This window comes from Arachis hypogaea, chromosome 20 (assembly GCF_003086295.3).
Source record: "Arachis hypogaea cultivar Tifrunner chromosome 20, arahy.Tifrunner.gnm2.J5K5, whole genome shotgun sequence".
Taxonomy (NCBI): domain Eukaryota; kingdom Viridiplantae; phylum Streptophyta; class Magnoliopsida; order Fabales; family Fabaceae; genus Arachis; species Arachis hypogaea.
In genome coordinates this window covers 39,937,234-39,960,033 of record NC_092055.1, presented here as the reverse complement: position 1 = coordinate 39,960,033, position 22,800 = coordinate 39,937,234, and positions in this window count along the sequence as shown.

Here is a 22,800-nt window from a genome sequence, read left to right as displayed (position 1 = left end):
AATTGTTTTTGAAAAAGAGTTAGTGATTTTTGAAAATAGTTTTTTGAGAAAAATTAGTAATTTTTCGGAAAAAAATTTTTAAAATCAAAGATTAAAATAATTAGTTAATTAAAAAGAAATTTTGAAAAAGAGGGAAGATATTTTCGAAAATTAGAGAGAGAGAGTTAGTTAGGTGGTTTTGAAAAAGGTAAGAAGCAAACAAAAAGTTAGTTAGTTAGTTGAAACAAATTTTGAAAAGATAAGAGGTTAGGAAGTTAGAAAAGATATTTTGAAATCAAATTTTTTTTTTTTGAAAAAGATAAGATAAGAAGATATTTTTGAAAAGATATGATAGAAATTAGTTTTTGAAAAAGATTTGAATTTTTAAAATCACAATTAATGACTTGATTTACAAGAAATCACAAGATATGATTCTAGAACTTAAAGTTTAAATCTTTCTTAACAAGTAAGTAACAAACTTGAAATTTTTGAATCAAAACATTAATTGTTATTGTTATTTTCGAAAATTATGATGTAAAATTAAGAAAAAAATTTTGGAAAATATTTTTGAAATTTTCAAAAATAACTAAAAAATTTGAAAAAGATTTGATTTTTGAAAAAGATTTTGAAAAAGATAAGATTTTTAATTTGAAAATTTGATTTGACTCATGAAAACAACTAGATTTTAAAAATTTTTGAAAAAGTCAAATCTAATTTTCGAAATTTTAAGAGAGAAAAAGGGAAAGATATTTTTTGATTTTTGAATTTTTAATAATGAGAGAGAAAAATAAGTAAAATGATGTAATGCATGAAATTTTTAGATCAAAACAATGAATGCATGCAAGAATGCTATGAATGTCAAGATGAACACCAAGAACACTTTGAATGTCAAGATGAACACCAAGAACATGTTTTTGAAAAATTTTTAATGCAAAGAAAACATGCAAGACACCAAACTTAGGATTCTTTAATGCTTAGACACTAAGGATCCAAGAATGCATATGAAAAACAAGAAAAGACACAAAACATGCAATGCAAAGATCAAACAAGAAGACTTACCAAGAACAACTTGAAGATCATGAAGAACACTATGAATGCATGAGAATTTTCGAAAAATGCAAGATGCACATGCAATTGACACCAAACTTATAACATGACTCAAGACTAAAAAAAGAACACAAAAAATATTTTTGATTTTTATGATTTTCTAATTTTTTTGTATTTTTTTTCGAAAATTATTTGAAAAACAAAAATAAGGATTCTAAAATTTTTAATATGAATTCCAGGAATCTTATGCTCTTTAGTCTAAAGCTCCAATCAAAGGGTCAGGCATGGCTTAATAACCAGCCAAGCTTTAGTATGTAATTCAGACATGACACGTCTAACATGCCCTACAGTCGTAGCTTTACAGCCAACCAGGCTTCAACATACGTTATGAAACACTAGAATTCATTCTTAAAAATTTTGAATAAAATTATAAAATTTTTGAAAACATTTTTATTTTAAAATTTTTTTTTCGAAAACAAAGGAGAAAATTTTGAAAGATTTTTGAAAATTTTTTGAAGAGAAAACAAAAAGAAAATTACCTAATCTGAGCAACAAGATGAACCGTCAGTTGTCCAAACTCGAACAATCCCCGGCAACGGCGCCAAAAACTTGGTGCGCAGAAGTTGTGATTACACTTTGATTATGTAAAATTCATCGCTCTTTTTTTCCCTGGTAATGGCGCCAAAAACATGATGCCAATACCATGGTTCACAACTTCGCACAACTAACCAGCAAGTGCACTGGGTCGTCCAAGTAATACCTTACGTGAGTAAGGGTCGAATCCCACGGAGATTGTTGGTATGAAGCAAGCTATGGTCACCTTGTAAATCTCAGTCAGGCAGATATAAATTGATAATGGTATTTTCGAATAATAATTAATAAGATAGGGATAGAAATACTTATGTAAATCATTGGTGAGAATTTCAGATAAGCGAATAGAGATGCTTTCGTTCCTCTGAACCTCTGCTTTCCTGATATCTTCACCCAATCAGTCTTACTCCTTTCCATGGCTAGCTTTATGTGATACATCACCACTGTCAATGGCTACTTTCGGTCTTCTCTCGGGAAAATGATCCAAATGCCCTGTCACGGCACGGCTAATCGTCTGGAGGCATCACCCTTGTCAATGGTTTCATCGTATCCTCTCAGTGAAAATGGTCAACACACCCTGTCATGGTACGGCTATTCATCTGTCGGTTCTCGATCATACTGGAATAGGATTTACTATCCTTTTGCGTCTGTCACTACGCCCGGCAATCGCGAGTTTGAAGCTCGTCACAGTCATTCAATCATTGAATCCTACTCGGAATACCACAGACAAGGTTTAGACCTTCCGAATTCTCTTGAATGCCGCCATCATTCTAGCTTACACCACGAAGATTCCGATTAAGAGATCTAAGAGATACTCATTCAGTCGAAGGTAGAATGGAAGTGGTTGTCAGGCACGCGTTCATAGGGAATGATGACGATTGTCACGTTCATCACATTCAGGTTGAAGTGCGAATGAATATCTTAGAAGCGAAATAAGATGAATTGAATAGAAAACAGTAGTACTTTGCATTAATCCTTGAGGGACAGCAGAGCTCCACACCTTAATCTATGGAGTGTAGAAACTCTACCGTTGAAAATACATAAGTGATAATGGAGTTCATTGGTCTCGGCCCCAGAGGGGAACCGGAGTAACCAAGACTACTAATACAATGATAAAAAGTTCTATTTATAATAAACTAGTCACTAGGGTTTACAGAAGTTAGTAATTGATGCATAAATCCACTTCCGGAGCCCACTTGGTATGTTCTTGGGTTGAGCTTGAAGTCTACACGTGGAGAGGCCATTTTTGGAGTTGAACGCCAGGTTTTGATCCATTTCTGGCGTTCAACTCTGGTTTTGGATCCTTTTCTGGCGCTGGACGCCAGAATTGGGCAGAGAGCTGGCCTTGAACGCCAGTTTGCATCGTCTATTCTTGGCCAAAGTATGGACTATTATATATTTCTGGAAATCCCTGGATGTCTACTTTCCAACGCAACTGGAAGCGCGCCATTTTGAGTTCTTTAGCTCCAGAAAATCCACTTTGAGTGCAGGGAGGTCAGAATCCAACAGCATCAGCAGTCCTTCTTCAACCTCTGAATCTGATTTTTGCTCAAGTCCCTCAATTTCAGCCAGAAAATACCTGAAATCACAGAAAAACACACAAACTCATAGTAAAGTCCAGAAATGTGAATTTAACATAAAAACTAATGAAAACATCCCTAAAAGTAACTAGATCCTACTAAAAACATACTAAAAACAATGCCAAAAAGCGTATAAATTATCCGCTCGTCATTCCCCGAGGTTGGAAAGGCGGTCGGGGCTGCTTCTTTTTACACCCTCACACCAACTGAAAAATTCCAAGCTCACCGTCATGTATTGGTCAATTTCCTGGCCGTGGAAAAATATATTGAGTAAGTGCATTTGAAAGTATCGACTTTGTATGAACTTCTATAGTTGGAGAACCTGACATGAAATTTTTGTGACGTTTCCAGTGAGTTTAGGGTGATCACAAAGAGAAAGTTATGAAGTAGGACAAGGTCCCAGTCTCACATAGACAGTGTTGTGCACAGAAAATTTCCCGATTGGTTCAAGCGTCAGGTGAATCCTGGTATCATTTATCCATTTACATATTCAAATGGTGTCATATTTTTTGTATTCCAAGATCATGAAACAGGTAATTTATCAACTGCCAGGTTCTATTGGGAAGCACCATGCACCCGAACGAATTGCAATGGCTTGCATGTGGGCCCAATGTTCAAGCTAGCCGCTATACATCTTACAACGTAAATGGATTTAAATTCAGAATCCTATCGAGAGAGGAAGGGTTGAAAACCCAAAATAGTGGGGGGTGTATGTCACTTCTGACACTAGGAGTTATGCAAGCAAGCGCGACAGTAATGTTGCTGTTGGTGGCGTCTCGTATTATGGAAAACTCTTGGACATCATTGAGTTAAATTACAGTGGTCAGTTCACAGTCGTCTTGTTTAGATGTATCTGGGCAAACACCACCTCTGGCAGAGGTATAAAACAAGACTCTTTGGGACACACAGTGGTTAACTTCTCCCATCTAATTCATACCAGTGTTCGAGAAGACGATGAACCATACATTCTTGCATCTGAAGCTCACCTAGTATACTATGTGGAGGATGACGCTGATAAAAAATGGAGTGTGGTAGTCCATGTGAACCCAAGGGACATGTTTGAAATGGCTGAAGACATAGGACAGTGTCAGTTCGAACTTTCTCCCCAACCGATTCTGACTGGGTTGGTTGAGTTTGATGTCGAAGGTTTGTCATTGAGATGGGACGACGATTTAGAGGAACCAACCACTGATGCCATCGATAATTGCGAAGAAGCTGCCTATATATAGATGTCTTCAGATACTAATTTAGGACATGTGCACTATTTTTCCATGTATAGCACTGTTGAGGGATATAAAATTGCATAATTATTAATTAGGAACTAGCATATAATAGATTTTTAGAACATGGAAACACTTGATGTATATTGCTCTTTATTTACAATTAATTTACCTGGAACATGTTATTTTTTTTAACATATTTTGTCCTCAATTTATTTAATTTATTAGGATGTTACTAGATTGTAATTGACTTTATATATTGGCTGACATGATCGGAGTTGCCAAGGAAATTGGAAGAGGGGGACCGATTTCTTGTAGCCTCTAGCATCTTATTTTGCAAGGCGATGGTTGAGGCCTCCCCGTTCTCTTCGCTGGAGCATGCAACATCATTCGCAAGAGACCTATGGTTTAACACATTGCCAATTCAGTCATGGATGGATACATTCTCTGCACACAGGCACATAGGTGATGCTATTACTGTTGCGCATGGGGATATTAGGATGGTATGTTGTCATATTTTTGCTCGTATAAAGGCTGTTTGGCTTTATTTCAACCTGCCATAGTCAATCCAGATGTTTTATTGTCTTTAATTAAAAGTAACTTTCGAAGGGCCTTACATATTTGAAACCCTAGACATTGCAGGGGTTGCTTCAATTCGCAACAAAGTACCGCAAGAAATTCGGCTTTGGGTTCGTCACTAGCACGAACCTATTTCTTTCGCAATAAATACTAGAGGAGGTGCAGGTAAAGTTTGGATTTATTGTGATTTGTTTAGCCATCTAGTTGGGTACAATTGTTTAATTCAATGGTGATATGGCCGGTTGCCTTTCTTTATTTTTTGAAATGAGGTACTGAATGGGAAAGTCAATAAGTATATGCATGTTCCTCGATTAGTCTGTTGGTGCACGAAATTGTGATCATTAACAATGGCGCCAAAGACTTGGAGCTCTCAAACGTGAATTACACTTTGTCACAATTCTGCACAACTAACCAGCAAGTGCACTGGGTCGTCCAAGTAATACCTCACATGAGTAAGGGTCGATCCCACAGAGACTGTCGGCTTGAAGCAAGCTATGGTCATCTTGTAAATCTCAGTCAGGCGGATTCAAATGGTTATGGAGGATTGATAATTAAAAGATAAATAAAACATAAAGTAAATATAGAGATACTTATGTAATTCATTGGTAGGAATTTCAGATAAGCGTATGAAGATGCTTTGTTCCTCTTGAACCTCTGCTTTCCTATTGCCTTCTTCCAATCATTCATACTCCTTTCCATGGCAAGCTTTATGTTGGGCATCACTGTTGTCAATGGCTACTTCCCGTCCTCTCAGTGAAAAGGTTCTATGCACGTTGCCACCGCACGACTAATCATCTGTCGGTTCTCGATCATGTTGGAATAGGATCCATTGATCCTTTTGCGTCTGTCACACGCCCAACACTCGCGAGTTTGAAGCTCGTCACAGTCATCCCTTCCTAGATCCTACTCAGAATACCACAGACAAGGTTTAGATGTTTCGGATCTCAGGAATGGCCGCCAATAATTCTAGCCTATACCACGAAGGTTCCAATCTTAGATTAGAAACCCAAGAGATACACATTCAAGCTTGTTTGCATGTAGAACGGAAGTGGTTGTCAGGCACACGTTCATAGGTGAGAATGGTGATGAGTGTCACATAATCATCACATTCATCATGTTCTTAGGTGTGAATGAATATCTTGGAGAAGAAATAGACTTGAGTTGAATAGAAAAACAATAGTACTTGTATTAATTTATAAAGAACAGCAGAGCTCCACACCTTAATCTAGTGGTGTGTAGAAACTCCACCGTTGAAAATACATAAGAACAAGGTCTAGGCATGGCTGAGAGGCCAGCCTCCAAAACGTGATCAAAGGATCAAAAGATAATCCAAAGATGAAAATACAATAGCAAAAGGTCCTATTTATAGAAAACTAGTAGCCTAGGGTTACAAAAATGAGTAATTAATGCATAAATCTTCTTCCGGGCCCACTTGGTGTGTGCTTGGGCTGAGCATTGAAGCTCCTATGTGTAGAGACTTTTCTTGGAGTTAAATGCCAGCTTTTGTGCCAGTTTGGGCGTTTAACTCCAGCTTTTGTGCCAGTTCTGGAGTTAAACGCCAGAATTCTTGAGCTGACTTGGAATGCCTGTTTGGGCCATCAAATCTCAGGCAAAGTATGGACTATTATATATTGCTGGAAAGCCCAGGATGTCTAATTTTTAACGCAATTGAGAGCGCACTAATTGAGCTTTGGTAGCTCCAGAAAATCCACTTTGAGTGTAGGGAGGTCAGAATCCAACAGCATCTGCAGTCCTTTTTCAGCCTCTGAATCAGATTTTTGCTCAGGTCCCTCAATTTCAGCCAGAAAATACCTGAAATCACTGAAAAAAAAACAAACTCATAGTAAAGTCCAGAAGAGTGATTTTTATATAAAAACTAATAAAAACATAATAAAAACTAACTAAAATATACTAAAAACATACTAAAAACAATGCCAAAAAGCGTATAAATTATCCGCTCATCACAACACCAAACATAAATTGTTGCTTGTCCCCAAGCAACTAAAAATCAAATAGGATAAAAAGAAGAGAATATACGATGAATTCCAAAAATATCTATAAAGATCAGTATTAATTAGATGAGCGAGGCTATTAACTTTTTGCTTCTGAACAGTTTTGGCATCTCACTTTATCCTTTGAAGTTCAGAATGATTGGCTTCTATAGGAACTCAGAATCCAGATAGTGTTATTGATTCTCCCAGTTAAGTATGTTGATTCTTGAATACAACTATTTTATGAGTCTTGGCCGTGACCCTAAGCATTTTGTTTTCCAGTATTACCACCGGATACATAAATGCCACAGACACATAACTGGGTGAACCTTTTCAGATTGTGACTCAGCTTTGCTAGAGTCCCTAATTAGAGGTGTCCAGAGCTCTTAAGCACACTCTTTTTGATTTGGACCACGACTTTAACCGCTCAGTCTCAAGTTTTCACATGACACCTTCACGCCACAAGCACATGGTTAGGGACAGCTTGGTTTAGCCGCTTAGGCCAGGATTTTATTCCTGTGGGCCTTCCTATCCACTGATGCTCAAAACCTTGGATCCTTTTTATCACCCTTGCCTTTTGGTTTAAAGGGGTATTGGCTTTTTCTGCTTGCTTTTCTTTCTCTTTCTCTTTCTTTTATTATTATTTTTTTCGCTTCTCTTTTTTTTTTTTTGCAAGCTTTTCACTGCTTTTTCTTGCTTCAAGAATCAATTTTATGATTTTTCAGATTATCAAATAACATTTCTCCTTTTTCTATCATTCTTTCAAGAGCCAATAATTTTAACATTCATAAACAATCAAATTCAAAAATATGCACTGTTCAAGCATTCATTCAGAAAACAAGAGTATTGCCACCACATCAAAATAATTAAACTGTTTTAAAATATGAAATTCATGTACTTCTTTTTCTTTTTCAATTAAAACACTCTTTATTTAAGAAAGGTGATGGATTCATAACTTTAAGGCATAGACACTAAGACACTAATGATCATGTAATAAAGACACAAACATAGATAAACATAAGCATAAAAATTCGAAAAACAGGAAAATAAAGGATAAGGAAATTAAAGAACGGGTCCACCTTAGTGATGTCGGCTTGTTTTTCCTCTTGAAGATCTTATGGAGTGCTTGAGCTCCTCAATGTCTCTTCCTTGCCTTTGTTGCTCCTCTCTCATGACTCTTTGGTTTTCTCTAATTTCATGGAGGAGGATGGAATGCTCTTGGTGCTCCACCCTTAGTTGTCCCATGTTGGAACTTAATTCTCCTAGGGAGGTGTTGATTTGCTCCCAATAGTTTTGTGGAGAAAAATGCATCCCTTGAGGCATCTCAGGGATTTCATGGTGAGGAATTTCCTCATGTCCATGAGTGGGATCTCTTGTTTGCTCCATCCTTTTCTTAGTGATGGGCTTATCCTCATCAATGAGGATGTCTTCCTCTATGTCAATTCCAGCTGAATTGCAGAGGTGACAAATGAGATGAGGGAAGGCTAACCTTGCCAAAGTAGAGGACTTGTCTACCACCTTGTAGAGTTCTTGGGATATAACCTCATGAACTTCTACTTCCTCTCTAATCATGATGCTATGAATCATGATAGCCCAGTTTATAGTAACTTCAGACCGGTTGCTAGTGGGAATGATTGAGCGTTGGATGAACTCCAACCATCCCCTAGCCACGGGCTTGAGGTCATGCCTTCTTAGTTGAACTGGCTTCCCTCTTGAATCTCTCTTCCATTGAGTGCCCTCTTCACAGATGTCTATGAGGACTTGGTCCAACCTTTGATCAAAGTTGACCCTTTTAGTGTATGGGTGTGCATCTCCTTGCATCATGGGCAAGTTGAATGCCAACCTTACATTTTTCAAACTAAAATCTAAGTATTGCCCCTGAACCATTGTAAGCCAATTCTTAGGGTCCAGGTTCACACTTTGATCATGGTTCTTGGTGATCCATGCATTGGCATAGAACTCTTGAACCATTAAGATCCCGACTTGTTGAATGGGGTTGGTGAGAACTTCCCAACCTCCTCTTCGGATCTCATGTCGGATTTCTGGATATTCGCCCTTTTTGAGCTTAAAAGGGACCTCAGGGATCACCTTCTTCTTGGCCACAACTTCATAGAAGTGGTCTTGATGCACCCTTGAGAGGAATCTCTCCATCTCTCATGACTCAGAGGTGGAAGCTTTTGCCTTCCGTTTCCTCTTTCTAGAGGTTTCTCCGGCCTTTGGTGCCATAAATGGTTATGGAAAAACAAAAAGCTTTAGCTCTTACCACACCAAACTTTGAAGGTTTGCTCATCCTCGAGCAAAAGAAGAAAGAAGAGAGTAGAAGAAGAAGAAATAGAGGAGATGGAGGGGGCTTTGTGTTTCGGCCAAGGGGGAGAAGTAGTGTTTAGGTTGTGTGAAAATGAAGGAGTGAAGATGGGTTTATATAGGGGTGGAGAGAGGGTTTGGGTTCGGCCATATAGGGTGGGTTTGGGAGGGAAAGTAGTTTGAATTTGAATGGTGAGGTAGGTGAGGTTTTATGATGGATGGATGTGAGTGGTGAAGAGAATGGTGGGATTTGATAGGTGAGGGATTTTTGGGAAAGAGGTATTGAGGTGATTTTTGAATGGGTGAAGAAGAGAGAGAAAGGTGGGGTAGGTGGGGATCCTGTGGGGTCCACAGATCCTGAGGTGTCAAGGATATCTCATCCCTGCACCAAGTGGCGTGCAAAAATGCCCCTTTCTGCCAATCCTGGCATTAAACGCCAGGTTGCTGCCCATTTCTGGCATTTAACGCCAGCTTCTTGCCCTTTTCTGGCGTTAAATGCCAGCTCTGTGCCCATTTCTGGCGTTAAACGCCCAGAATGATGCCAGGTTGGGCGTTTAACGCCTATTCTGCTACCCTTACTGGCGTTTAAACGCCAGTAAGTTTCTTCTCCAGGGTGTTCTATTTTTAATACTATTTTTCCTTCTGTTTTTGCTTTTTCAATTGTTTTTGTGACTTCACCTGATCATTAACCTACAGAAAACATAAAATAACAAAAGAAAATAGAAATTTAACATAGATAATTAAAGATTGGGTTACCTCCCAACAAGTGCTTCTTTAATGTCAATAGCTTAATAGTGGGCTCTCATGGAGCCTCACAGATGTTCAGAGCAATGTTGGAACCTCCCAACACCAAACTTAGAGTTTGAATGTGGGGGTTCAACACCAAACTTAAAGTTTGGTTGTGGCCTCCCAACACCAAACTTAGAGTTTGACTGTGGGAGCTCTGTTTGACTCTGTATTGAGAGAAGCTCTTCATGCTTCCTCTCCATGGTTACAGAGGGATATCCTTGAGCTTTAAATACAAGGGAGTCTTCATTCACTTGAATGATCAATTCTCCTCTGTCAACATCAATCACAGCTTTTGCTGTGGCTAGGAAGGGTCTGCCAAGGATGATGGATTCATCCATACACTTCCCAGTCTCTAGGATTATGAAGTCAACAGGGATGTAGTGGCTTTCAACCTTTACCAAGACATCCTCTACAAGTCCATAAGCCTGTTTCTTTAAATTGTCTGCCATCTCTAGTGAGATTCTAGCAGCTTGTACCTCAATGATCCCTAGCTTTTCCATTACAGAGAGAGGCATAAGGTTTATACTTGACCCCAGGTCACACAGAGCCTTCTCAAAGGTTATGGTGCCTATGGTACAAGGGATTGAGAATTTTCCAGAGTCTTGTCTCTTTAGAGGTAATTTCTGCCTAGTCAAGTCATCTAGTTCTTTGATGAGCAATGGAGGTTCATCCTCCCAAGTCTCATTACCAAACAACCTGGCATTTAGCTTCATGATTGCTCCAAGGTACTTAGCAACTTGCTCTTCAGTAACATCTTCATCCTCTTCAGAGGAAGAATACTCATCAGAGCTCATGAATGGCAGAAGTAAATTCAATGGAATCTCTATGGTCTCTGTGTGAGCCTCAGATTCCCATGGTTCCTCATCAGGGAACTCTATGGAGGCCAGTGGATGTCCATTGAGGTCTTTCTTAGTGGAGATCACTGCCTCTTCCTCCTCTCCAGGTTCGGCCGTGTGGGTTGCGGTTATGGCCTTGCACTCTCTTTTTAGATTCTCTTCTGTATTGCTTAGGAGAGTACTAGGAGGGAGTTCAGTAATTTTCTTACTCAGCTGACCTACTTGTGCCTCCAAATTTCTAATGGAGGACCCTGTTTCAGTCATAAAACTTTGAGTGGTTTTAATTAGATCAGAGACTATAGTTGCTAAGTCAGAGTGGCTCTGCTTAGAATCCTCTGTCTGTTGCTGAAAAGATGATGGAAAAGGCTTGCTATTGCTAAACCTGTTTCTTCCACCATTACTATTGTTGAAACCTTGTTGAGGTCTCTGTTGATCCTTCCATGAGAGATTTGGATGATTTCTCCATGAAGGATTATAGGTGTTTCCATAGGGTTCTCCCATGTAATTCACCTCTTCCATTGCTGGGTTCTCAGTATTTTAAGCTTCTTCTTCAGATGAAGCTTCTTTGGTACTTCCTGTTGCTGCTTGCATTCCAGATAGACTCTGAGAAATTATATTGACTTGTTGAGTCAATATTTTGTTCTGAGCCAGTATGGCATTCAGAGTATCAATCTCAAGAACTCCTTTCTTCTGATTTGTCCCATTATTCACAGGGTTCCTTTCAGAAGTGTACATGAATTGGTTATTTGTAACCATCTTAATAAATTCCTGAGCTTCTGCAGGCGTCTTCTTCAGATGAAGAGATCCTCCAGCAGAGCTGTCCAATGACATCTTGGACAGTTCAGACAGACCATCATAGAAGATACCTATGATGCTCCATTCAGAAAGCATGTCAGAAGGACACCTTCTGATCAATTGCTTGTATCTTTTCCAAGCTTCATATAGGGATTCTCCTTCCTTCTGTCTGAAGGTTTGGATTTCCACTCTAAGCTTGCTCATCTTTTGAGGTGGAAAGAATTTGGCCAGAAAAGCACTGACCAGCTTTTCCCAAGAGTTCAGGCTTTTCTTAGGTTGTGAATCCAACCATGTTCTAGCTCTGTCTCTCACAGCAAAAAGGAAAAGCATAAGCCTATAGACCTCAGGATCAACTCCATTAGTCTTGACAGTGTTACAGATTTGCAAGAATTCAGCTAAGAACTGATGAGGATCTTCCAATGGAAGTCCATGAAACTTGCAATTTTGTTGCATTAGAGAAACTAATTGAGGCTTAAGCTCAAAGTTGTTTACTCCAATGGCAGGGATTGAGATGCTTCTCCCATAGAAGTCGGGAGTAGGTGCAGTAAAGTCACCAAGCACCTTCCTTGCATTGTTGGCATTGTTGTTTTCAGCTGCCATTGTTTCTTCTTCTTTGAAAAGCTCTGTTAGACCCTCTAGAGAGAATTGTGCTTTAGCTTCTCTTAGCTTTCTCTTCAAGGTCCTTTCAGGTTCAGGATCAGCTAGAACAAGTATGCCTTTATCTTTGCTCCTACTCATATGAAAGAGAAGAGAACAAGAAATTAGGGAATCCTCTATGTCACAGTATAAAGATTCCTTGAGGTGTCAGAGGAAAAGAAGAATAGAAGGAGGAGGTAGATAGAAGAGAATTCGAACTTATCAAGAGGGATAGAGTTCGAATTGCACCTTGAGGAGGAGTGTTAGTCCCTTAAATAGAAGGATGTGAGAAGAGGGGAAGAATTTTCGGAAATAAATTAAAAAGATTTTGAAATAATAAAAAGAAATTTGAAAATTTGATTGAGATTTTCGAAAATTAAGATTGGGAAAGAAATTAAGTGATTTTTGAAAAAGATTTTGAAATTAGAAATAAAAAAGATATGATTGAGAGTTAATTTTGAAAAAGATGTGATTGAAAAGATATGATTGAGAAGATATGATTAGAAATCAATTTTAAAAAAAAGAAAGTTTTAAAATTAAAGTTGATTACTTGACTAACAAGAAATTAAAAGATATGATTCTTAAAATTTAAAATTTGATCTTTTCTTAATAGGCAAGTAACAACTTGAAAATTTTGAAGTAAATCATTAATAGTAGCAAGGATTTTTGAAAATAATAAAAAATGGAAAGAAATTGATTTTGAAGAGATATGATTGAAAAGATATGATTTGAAAAAGATTTGATTTTGAAAAATTATGAAAATTTGAAAAAGATTTGAATTAAAAACAAAATCTTCCCTCTAGTGTCCTTCTGGCGTTAAACGCCCAGAATGGTATCCATTCTGGCGTTTAACACCCAAAATGCTACCCTTTTGGGCGTTAAACGCCCAGCCAGGTACCCTGGCTGGCGTTTAAACGCCAGTTTTCCTTCTTCACTGGGCGTTTTGAACGCCCAGCTTTTTCTATTTGATTTCTCTGCTGAATGTTCTGAATCTTCAATTCTCTGTATTATTTACTTGAAAAGACATAGTTTTGAAATTTTTTTTGAATTTTTCAATGATGAGAAACAATCAAAATACAATTAATCTTAGGAAACTCAAATCAAACAAACAATGCATGCAGGACGCCAAACTTAAAAATTTTCATATAAGAGACACTAACAAATTGAGAATGCATATGAGAAACAACAAAACACACAAAACAAGAGAATTTAAAGATCAGAGCAATGAAATCATCAAGAACAACTTGAAGATCAATCAAGAACAATATGCATATATTCAAAAAATGCAAGAAGAAGAAAGTCATGCAATTGACACCAAACTTAAAAATTGGCACTAGACTCAAACAAGAAACATAAAATATTTTTGATTTTTATGATTTTATAAATTTTTTTGTGGTTTTTCGAAAATTGAGTGGAAAAGAAAATAAAGGGATTCAAAATTTTTAATAAGAATTCCAAGAATCATTGCAATGTTAGTCTAAGACTCCGGTCTAGGAATTAGACATGGCTTACTAGCCATCCAAGCTTTCAGTGAAAGCTCCGGTCCAAAACACTAGACATGGCCAATGGCCAGCCAAGCTTTAGCAGATCACTGCTCACAACAGCAAAATTGATAGAAATTAACAAGCTGTTGTGATGATAAGTTGAAACCTCGGTCCAAAAGATTAGACATGGCTTCACAGCCAGCCAGACTTCAACAAATCATCATGAAACTCTAGAATTCATTCTTAAAAACTATGAAGAACAAAATAGAAAAAAAAATTTTCGAAAGTAAAATTACCTAATCTAAGCAACAAGATGAACCGTCAGTTGTTCAAACTCGAACAATCCTTGGTAACGGCGCCAAAAACTTGGTGCACGAAATTGTGATCATCAACAATGGTGCCAAAGACTTGGAGCTCTCAAACGTGAATCACACTTTGTCATAATTCCGCACAACTAACCAGCAAGTGCACTGGGTAATAACTTACGTGAGTAAGGGTCGATCCCACGAAGACTGTCGGCTTGAAGCAAGCTATGGTCATCTTGTAAATCTCAGTCAGGCGGATTCAAATGGTTATGGAGGATTGATAATTAAAAGATAAATAAAACATAAAGTAAAGATAGAGATACTTATGTAATTCATTGGTAGGAATTTCAGATAAGCGTTTGAAGATGCTTTGTTCCTCTTGAACCTCTGTTTTCCTATTGCCTTCTTCCAATCATTCATACTCCTTTCCATGGCAAGCTTTATGTTGGGCATCAGTGTTGTTAATGGCTACTTTCCGTCCTCTCAGTGAAAATGTTCTACGCACGCTGTCACCGCACGGCTAATCATCTGTTGGTTCTCAATCATGTTGGAATAGGATCCATTGATCCTTTTGCGTCTGTCACACGCCCAACACTCGTGAGTTTGAAGCTCGTCACAGTCATCCCTTCCCAGATCCTACTCAGAATACTACAAACAAGGTTTAGATGTTCCGGATCTCAGGAATGGTCGCCAATAATTCTAGCCTATACCAGATGGTTCCAATCTTAGATTAGAAACCCAAGAGATACACATTCAAGCTTGTTTGCATGTAGAATGGAAGTGGTTGTCAGGCACACGTTTATAGGTGAGAATGGTGATGAGTGTCACATAATCATCACATTTATCATGTTCTTGGGTGAGAATGAATATCTTGGAGAATAAATAGACTTGAGTTGAATAGAAAAATAATAGTACTTGTATTAATTTATGAAGAACAGCAGAGCTCCACACCTTAATCTATGGTGTGTAGAAACTCCACCGTTGAAAATACATAAGAATAAGGTCTAGGCATGGCCGAGAGGCTAGCCTCCAAAACGTGATCAAAGGATCAAAAGATAATCCAAAGATGAAAATACAATAGCAAAAGGTCCTATTTATAGAAAACTAGTAGCCTAGGGTTACAGAAATGAGTAATTAATGCATAAATCTTCTTCCGGGCCCACTTGGTGTGTGCTTGGACTGAGCATTGAAGCTCCTATGTGTAGAAACTTTTCTTGGAGTTAAACGCCAGCTTTTGTGCCAGTTTGGGCGTTTAACTCCAGCTTTTGTGCCAGTTTGGGCGTTTAACTCCAGCTTTTGTGCCAGTTCTGGAGTTAAACGCCAAAATTCTTAAGCTGACTTGGACTGCCTGTTTGGGCCATCAAATCTCAAGCAAAGTATGAACTATTATATATTTCTGGAAAGCTCAGGATGTCTACTTTCCAACTCAATTGAGAGTTTGCCAATTGGGCTTTGGTAGCTCCAGAAAATCCACTTCGAGTGTAGGGAGGTCAGAATCCAACAGCATCTGCAGTCCTTTTTCAGCCTCTGAATCAGATTTTTGCTCAGGTCCCTCAATTTCAGCCAGAAAATATATGAAATCACAAAAAAACACACAAACTCATAGTAAAGTCGAGAAGAGTGATTTTTATTTAAAAACTAATAAAAACATAATAAAAACTAACTAAAATATACTAAAAACATACTAAAAATAATGCCAAAAAGTGTATAAATTATCCGCTCATCATCTGCTCTTTTTTTTTTCTTTTTACTTAGTAAGGAGATTGTTTGGAAGAAGAGAGTTGAAAACCAAGAATAGGATATGGATGTAATTTAGGACTGGGCATCAAGTTTTACAATAGCTGACCTAGCACTTGGCATCAAGCTTTAGAAAAGATACAGATTTCATTTTATAATTTACTTGCTGATGTAGAAGTTATAGTAGTAAATTTACTTCGATAGATAATTATTGAAGTGCAAACACGGTAATTTGCTCTTTCTTTTTTTTTTATCCTGTTTTAGAAATGATCTGGTGTACCTAAGATACTCACTGTAACCTTTCTTCTGTTTAGTACTTTGTGTGCTTGAATGATTTTGATATCTTGCTTAGAATTTATTTTGAAGATTATTTTATCAACCTGATTCAGGATGGCTTCATACTTTATTCCTCCTTATTGTATCTTGTATTCTTTTTCTTTTCTTCTTTCTTATATTCCTCTTTCAGATTCCAGGTGTTGTCCTAAACCTGGTAATTTGTAGGTAGAATAGAACACCTATGCCTGATTTATATTTCTTTTTGATCTGGCTGGTTCTGAAAATGATTGTGTCTGATTGGTAAGTGTAAAACAAAAAAGGAAAACAAGAAAAATTTGAACAGCAGAATGGGCTTTTGAGCTCTCTAGTCAAATACGATTCAAATATAAGGTTCTCATGAGTTTGAAGCATAGAAGACAATTTCTTCTAGTTGTTTTGGTATAGAACTTACTATAGTAGGAGCTATGCTTTTCACTCTTCAGAATTGAATTACATTGAGATTGAGATAAGAAGACCCTTTCTTTCTCTCTCACACACAATGGACTACGATGCAATGATGAGAATGAGAATGAGAATTAACCTATATGAATAATGAATTTTAATTAATTAAATAACTAAATTTAATAAGAAGTATATTTTATTTCTACTTCACGGAAAGGTCTATGTCAATGTCTGATCTCTGATGTCTCCAATTTGGAAGAAAAAAAAGAATGAAACCAGAATGACCTAATTACTTTTACTTGAGTGCAATGCAAGTAGAATTGATATGTTTCACAAAAATGGCCACTCACTTTGAAACCTTTTTTTTCTATAAAAACTTTGCTGAAAAGTGAATCAAGCTTCATCCTTTTGTCACCTTATTCAATGTAGAATATAAGAAATTATAAATGAAGCATGTTTGGGTATATGTTGTGTAATTGTGTTGTGTGTGTATGTGTAAGTCATTGACTTTTTAGAATATTAGTAACTATTTTGTCTGAATTTTTCTATTAGTTCTAATTTTATTCAAAACAAATACTATTAAAACCAATTTAAATTACTGCTCTTATTTTGATTAACGTGAGCTGCTTACTAGTAGGACTAGTATACCTTTTAATTTTATATTAGAAAGATGGTTGTGTTTTTGTGTAGTTATTAGAAGTTAGTGTGTTTTACACTCTCACTTAGCTATGAAGGTTATATTCAAAGAAATGGGAGTCTATTTTAGCTGAAGTATTTTAAAAGTGCCTCTGGTTAGTGTTGTTGATGACTTCTAGCTACCAATTACTGCACCTTTTCAGATGAAACATCTTTGAATTTGTGCAGGCACGCTATCAGAATAGGTTGCAGGTTGAACTTGAAATTGCATCTCGGGAGGAATTCACTCTTATAGAAATAGGTCTTAGGAAACTTTGGGAACGTAAGCCAAACCAGCAGTTTATAACATGGAGATATTTTGTGATTTGGTTTTTGTAAAATTTGTAAATTCTATTAACTTGGTTGCTTATGGTGTATCCGTCAGATTTGGCTCGGAAAAAGACTCAAGAAAATCTGAAAGAGACAGGTGAGATAGTTCAAAATTCAATGCTCGAAGAAGACGTTGTGCCAGATAGTTCTGATGAGGTTGTCTCTAAAGGACAACAACCTTCCATCATAACCTTTGATCTCAATAAAACTCCACAAGAGAATGATATCTGTTGACTCAACGCTTTATTATTAGTCTGACTTATCTTATGAAATATTGGGACTAAATTAAACAATGTGACTGTTTGTGTTTTTTTCTTTGGATATTGAATTTGAAGAAGTAGTTATGAATTTGGAGGAGATTAATCTCAAATTAGTATGTAATTCTTGAATTAATTTATATTGTGACTTATTGGATTAATGGTTCGTACGACTTCAAGACTTCTATATTACCGATTTGTCATACATATATCTTTATAAATGTAATACAAATATAAATGCACAAACCTAGGTGGTGAAACTGCTTATTGAAATACATTATATAATCATGACTATCACATAGGCAAAATGACATGAATTAATTAATAGGCATAATTTGATTAAACAAGAGCTATAACTACACCCTGAATTCATAATCTAAAATGTCTAAATAGTTTAATTTATCCAAATAACTTACCAATTTATTTTACCCCAAATTAATGCACTCATTAATTTATAATTAGTTATAGTATTATTATAATATAGCGATAAAAAATATTAGTATCACCGTAATAATAATGAGTTATTATTATTATTATTATTATTATTATTATTATTATTATTATTATTATTATTATTATTATTATTATTATTATTACGTTCTATATATTAGTAATAACATTATGATATTAATAAGAAATTTTTTTATGTTTTTATTTACATTTACTTTCAAGTAGATTAAGAATACAACGACAATACCCAACAATAAATATATGTTTTTAAAATAAACTTTTAGAGATTGAATTTTTTATTCTGTTTTTGGCATCTATGATTATAAAAATAAGATATTCTTATACGCAAAATGTTGGTAATTTTATACTAAGTATATATTTTTGTTATAAAGTTTTCCTTGTAAACAACCAATATTATTCTTAAATTTTCACAAAATAAATTTTCTTTTAATTTGGTGATTATTCGTTGAGTTTATATTTTTTTTATAATTTTTCTATTAATAACTAATAATACTTATAAAAAAATTACAAAAAAAAACTTAAATTTAAAATCAGAGAAGACACCGCCACATCCATAATCCTTATTTTTCCTCTAATACTAAACCTGCTTAATATTGTCGAACTACTCAGAAGCCTTCTTCGTCCTGCGTCTTCTCCTCCACGCCTGTCTCTGCGATGATCCAGTGTCGAGAGCCCCTTCTCGCTCTGCCCGAAGCCCGGTGGTTCTACTCTCACCGTCAATCCAGTCATCCACCTGCGGGTAAGCACAACTGGACACCCTGTGCTTTTTTGCTTGTTTAGTGTTTGAAAAAGAAGCCAATAATGAGTTTAAAGTTGACATGCAAGTTGATCCTAATGTGGTTAGCTGAGTTAATTTGTTAATGGAGAGACAGACAGGGTTTTTTATAAATTACCTAGTTCTACAATTTTATAAATCTTATTATTCATGATTGTGTCGTGTATTTGAGTTTAAAAAAATATAATTAAGAAAATCTAGATTGGTAGGGGGCAGAGGCTTGGTCAAAGTGGAGGTTGGGACTTGGGAGAGTAAGGAGTAGACAAATGGGTTCAATATGGAAAAATTCCTATAAAGTGAAAACAGGAAGCAGCCAAGAAATAGAGAGAAGAAAAAAGGGGTTGCGTTGCGTGAGAAGATGAAGTTATAGGGATTTCGGTGATTTGAATTTAGGAGACTATGATTAGATTATGCGAAATGATAACTGAAAATTGTTAAATAATTTCATATATTTGATTAAACTGATCAATATTTTATATAAAGATGATTTTAATTATTTTATGCGAGTAATCTCCTTTAATTTAGTTAGAATCAAATTTTTAAGATCAGATGAGTTTAATGTTATTAGTATGTGTACATAGTGAGTTCCTTCCATGTGTTATGTAGTGTGTACTAGCTGGAGAAGCTTCTTGTGGATCTATGTGGGGTTAAAAGTGCTCAAATTAGTACGATAAGGTTACAATTTAGGTTGATGATTGATGCATGTGTTATAGGTGATGTTGGGGAGAAAATTGAAGTATCTTAAAAAGGTGACAAAACTAGGAAAGATTATTTATCGTGTTGATAATTCATATTAAAAGAAAAATGAGAATTAAGATCCAAGTATAGTGTGTGAGACTTGAGTCATTATAGTGTAGTTATGAATACATCAATGGTTAACCTTTTTAGGCCCAACTTTGAGTTCTTTGTTAATATAGTCTCTCAATCTATTTACTCATGTACTCTCCTAACCTATATATGTACTCTCAATCCATTTACTCATGTACTCTCCTAATATATGTTATGTGCTGCCATAATTAGAATAGTATGATTTCAGATTGGCAAATAAAATAAGGTAGACATGAATGACATTTTGAGAAAGGAACTGCCCATTTTATATTTTATTAAAAAATGCTATAATTATTTTGAATAATCAAGTCTTTGATTGAGGTGTGGTGAACTATTCTAATGTTCCTATTTCCTAAAACCACTGTTACTCATGATAAACTAAATTTGTTTGTTACAGTAAAGGGAGACAGACAAGATTTTTTTTTCTTTTTAATGATTTTTGAATAGTACATATTAAGTTTATTACTTATTATAGCTATATATATATATATATATATATATATATATATATCCTCAAACATAATTAATAATTCATAGAATGAATTTTTTTATTTAACTTTTTGGTTTGTAGTATTTTGTGCTATGATGATGATGCTATAGTCTATATAGGCCTTGTTATTTTTGTGAAATATATAATGAGATCTAGAATTGTAACTAGACCATTCCAATGAACAAGTTTCCACAAAAGTGCATCAAATGTATGCTTTAATTTATTAACATTCATTTCATCAACATTTTTACACACATATATATTATGATATATTTATGAGAGAGGGATCTTACAAAGCAAGAATATATTGTCCACTTGTGCTTGTAGCTTAGAGTGGAAACAGATTGACATCAACTTCTTGTTGAGTGACAAGCTAAGAGAATTGAAAATGAAGTGTCTTCATGTCTTTGTATATATTATATATTAAATTATCTATTATCACCCTTAACTGTGGTCTTTGGACTCATTTTATAAATTGTTTAATATTAATATGCCATAAATACCCAAGTTCAATTAATAGTAACTGGGGTATGTCAGTGTCATTTTTGCATGTTAATACATATTATTATCTGTATATTAATTATTATCACTTTGTTATGATCCGAATGCAATTAGGAAAGATGCCCAGGGTAGGTCGTTTCACGAAGAAAGCCCGTGTAGACACAGCATGTCAGCAGCCTCAAGTAGGATTTGATGCGGCCTTAACTTCGCAGAGAGCGGACTGCCCAATTCCGCTGTCCAGTGGCAGTGGTGTCCCCGCATCCTTGTCTTTACGCCCCTTTCGTTTACCCCACAGCGAACCACTTCCTGCTCCACAGGCTTGCACCCATGATGTTCAAAACTCGGAGCCGAACGCTGAAGACTTAGACCTAGAGGCAGATGAGGTAGATTCTTTTGAGCAACATGTTGATAACCTTTTTGCTGCATCGGATGCTCAGAAGCGCAAGGGACGCAAGACTGCAGAATTTGGGATGTTAAAACAATTGGTATAAGAGAATTTATTTAATTTTATTTTTCATTCAGCTATTTTCCTATGATTTCATCGCAGCTTGGCTCCAATGGTAACTAACTAAGAATAAATATATTTTACAGAATCTGATGGCACAATCAAACAGGTCAAACTGAGTGTGAAGGAAGCTATGAAGCCACCTAATGGGAGAAAGATCGTACTCAGGTTTAACAGTGTACTGCAACCAGTTGGGGATGCGGCAGGTCTACGGAACGGCGTTATGGGACTGCTAGGATTTGATTACACCAAATTTCCAATCTGCGAGAAGGACTGGAAAAAGGTTCGCACCAGGGACAAGGTCTATAATGAATGTGTAAAGGTAAAATGTTATTTTTATTTTTTCGTACCATTCCAAACTCATAATTTAAACACTGCTGACAACTTAATTTTAATGTTGCAGAAAATGTTCCATTTTGAAGAAGATAGTAGAGGAATTATCAAGCGTATAATATTCAAAATACTAGGAAGGGCTTGGAAGAAAACGAGGAACAGATTATACCATCATTGCTATGACCCAGAACTTTCACTTGAAGAAGATATTGAAAACCGCCCAGATGGAATTACTGTGGACCATTGGAGATGGTTTCTCGACTATCGCAATAGCGAAGAGACACATGTAATATAGTTTCGTTTCATAACAGAAAAATTCCATTTATGTCACATTGAGTTAGTCAGAACTACTGTCTATTAACTCTTAATTTGATGGCATGACAGGAGAAGTGCAAAAAAAATGTTGAGAATCGATCAAAGCAGCTTTACACCCACACCGGTGGATTAAAAAGCTTGGCAAGGCTCAGAGAAGAAGAGGTAATGTAATTTTGGGAATGTTTTTGAACTATATCTTCCTCTACTTATTCACTTTGTCATCATTATTGGTACAGTCAGAACGATAAGGGAGGAGAGTTAGTAGAGGAGAGTTGTATCTCTTAACACACAAAAGAACTAATGGCTCCTATATTCATGATGCAGCTCGGGCTATTGGAGTAAGAAATGTGTTGAGAAATTTGAAGTAGTTTCTCCTATGTTTTAGTTTTAAAAATTTTATTGGAAGTCTGTGCGGTTAGCGACTAGCTAATAAATGCTTATAATTACTTATCTATTTGTGTAGGAAATAATTGAGGCTATTGAGCAATGTGATGAATCCTCTAAACTGTTGTCTCAGAATGATTCACTTGCTCAAGCTCTCGGAAAGGAGCACCCGGATAGGGTGAGTGGCATGGGATTGGGGCCGACTTCTAGTCAAGTCTTCAGTATTAATTCCCATCAGCTGAGCAATGGTTTTGAAAGGGAGGAGACCCAAAGGGTGCTGCTTGAACTACAAGTAGAGTTAGCAGCAAAGAATTTGAAAAGGAAGGCAGTGGAGGATGAAGTAACA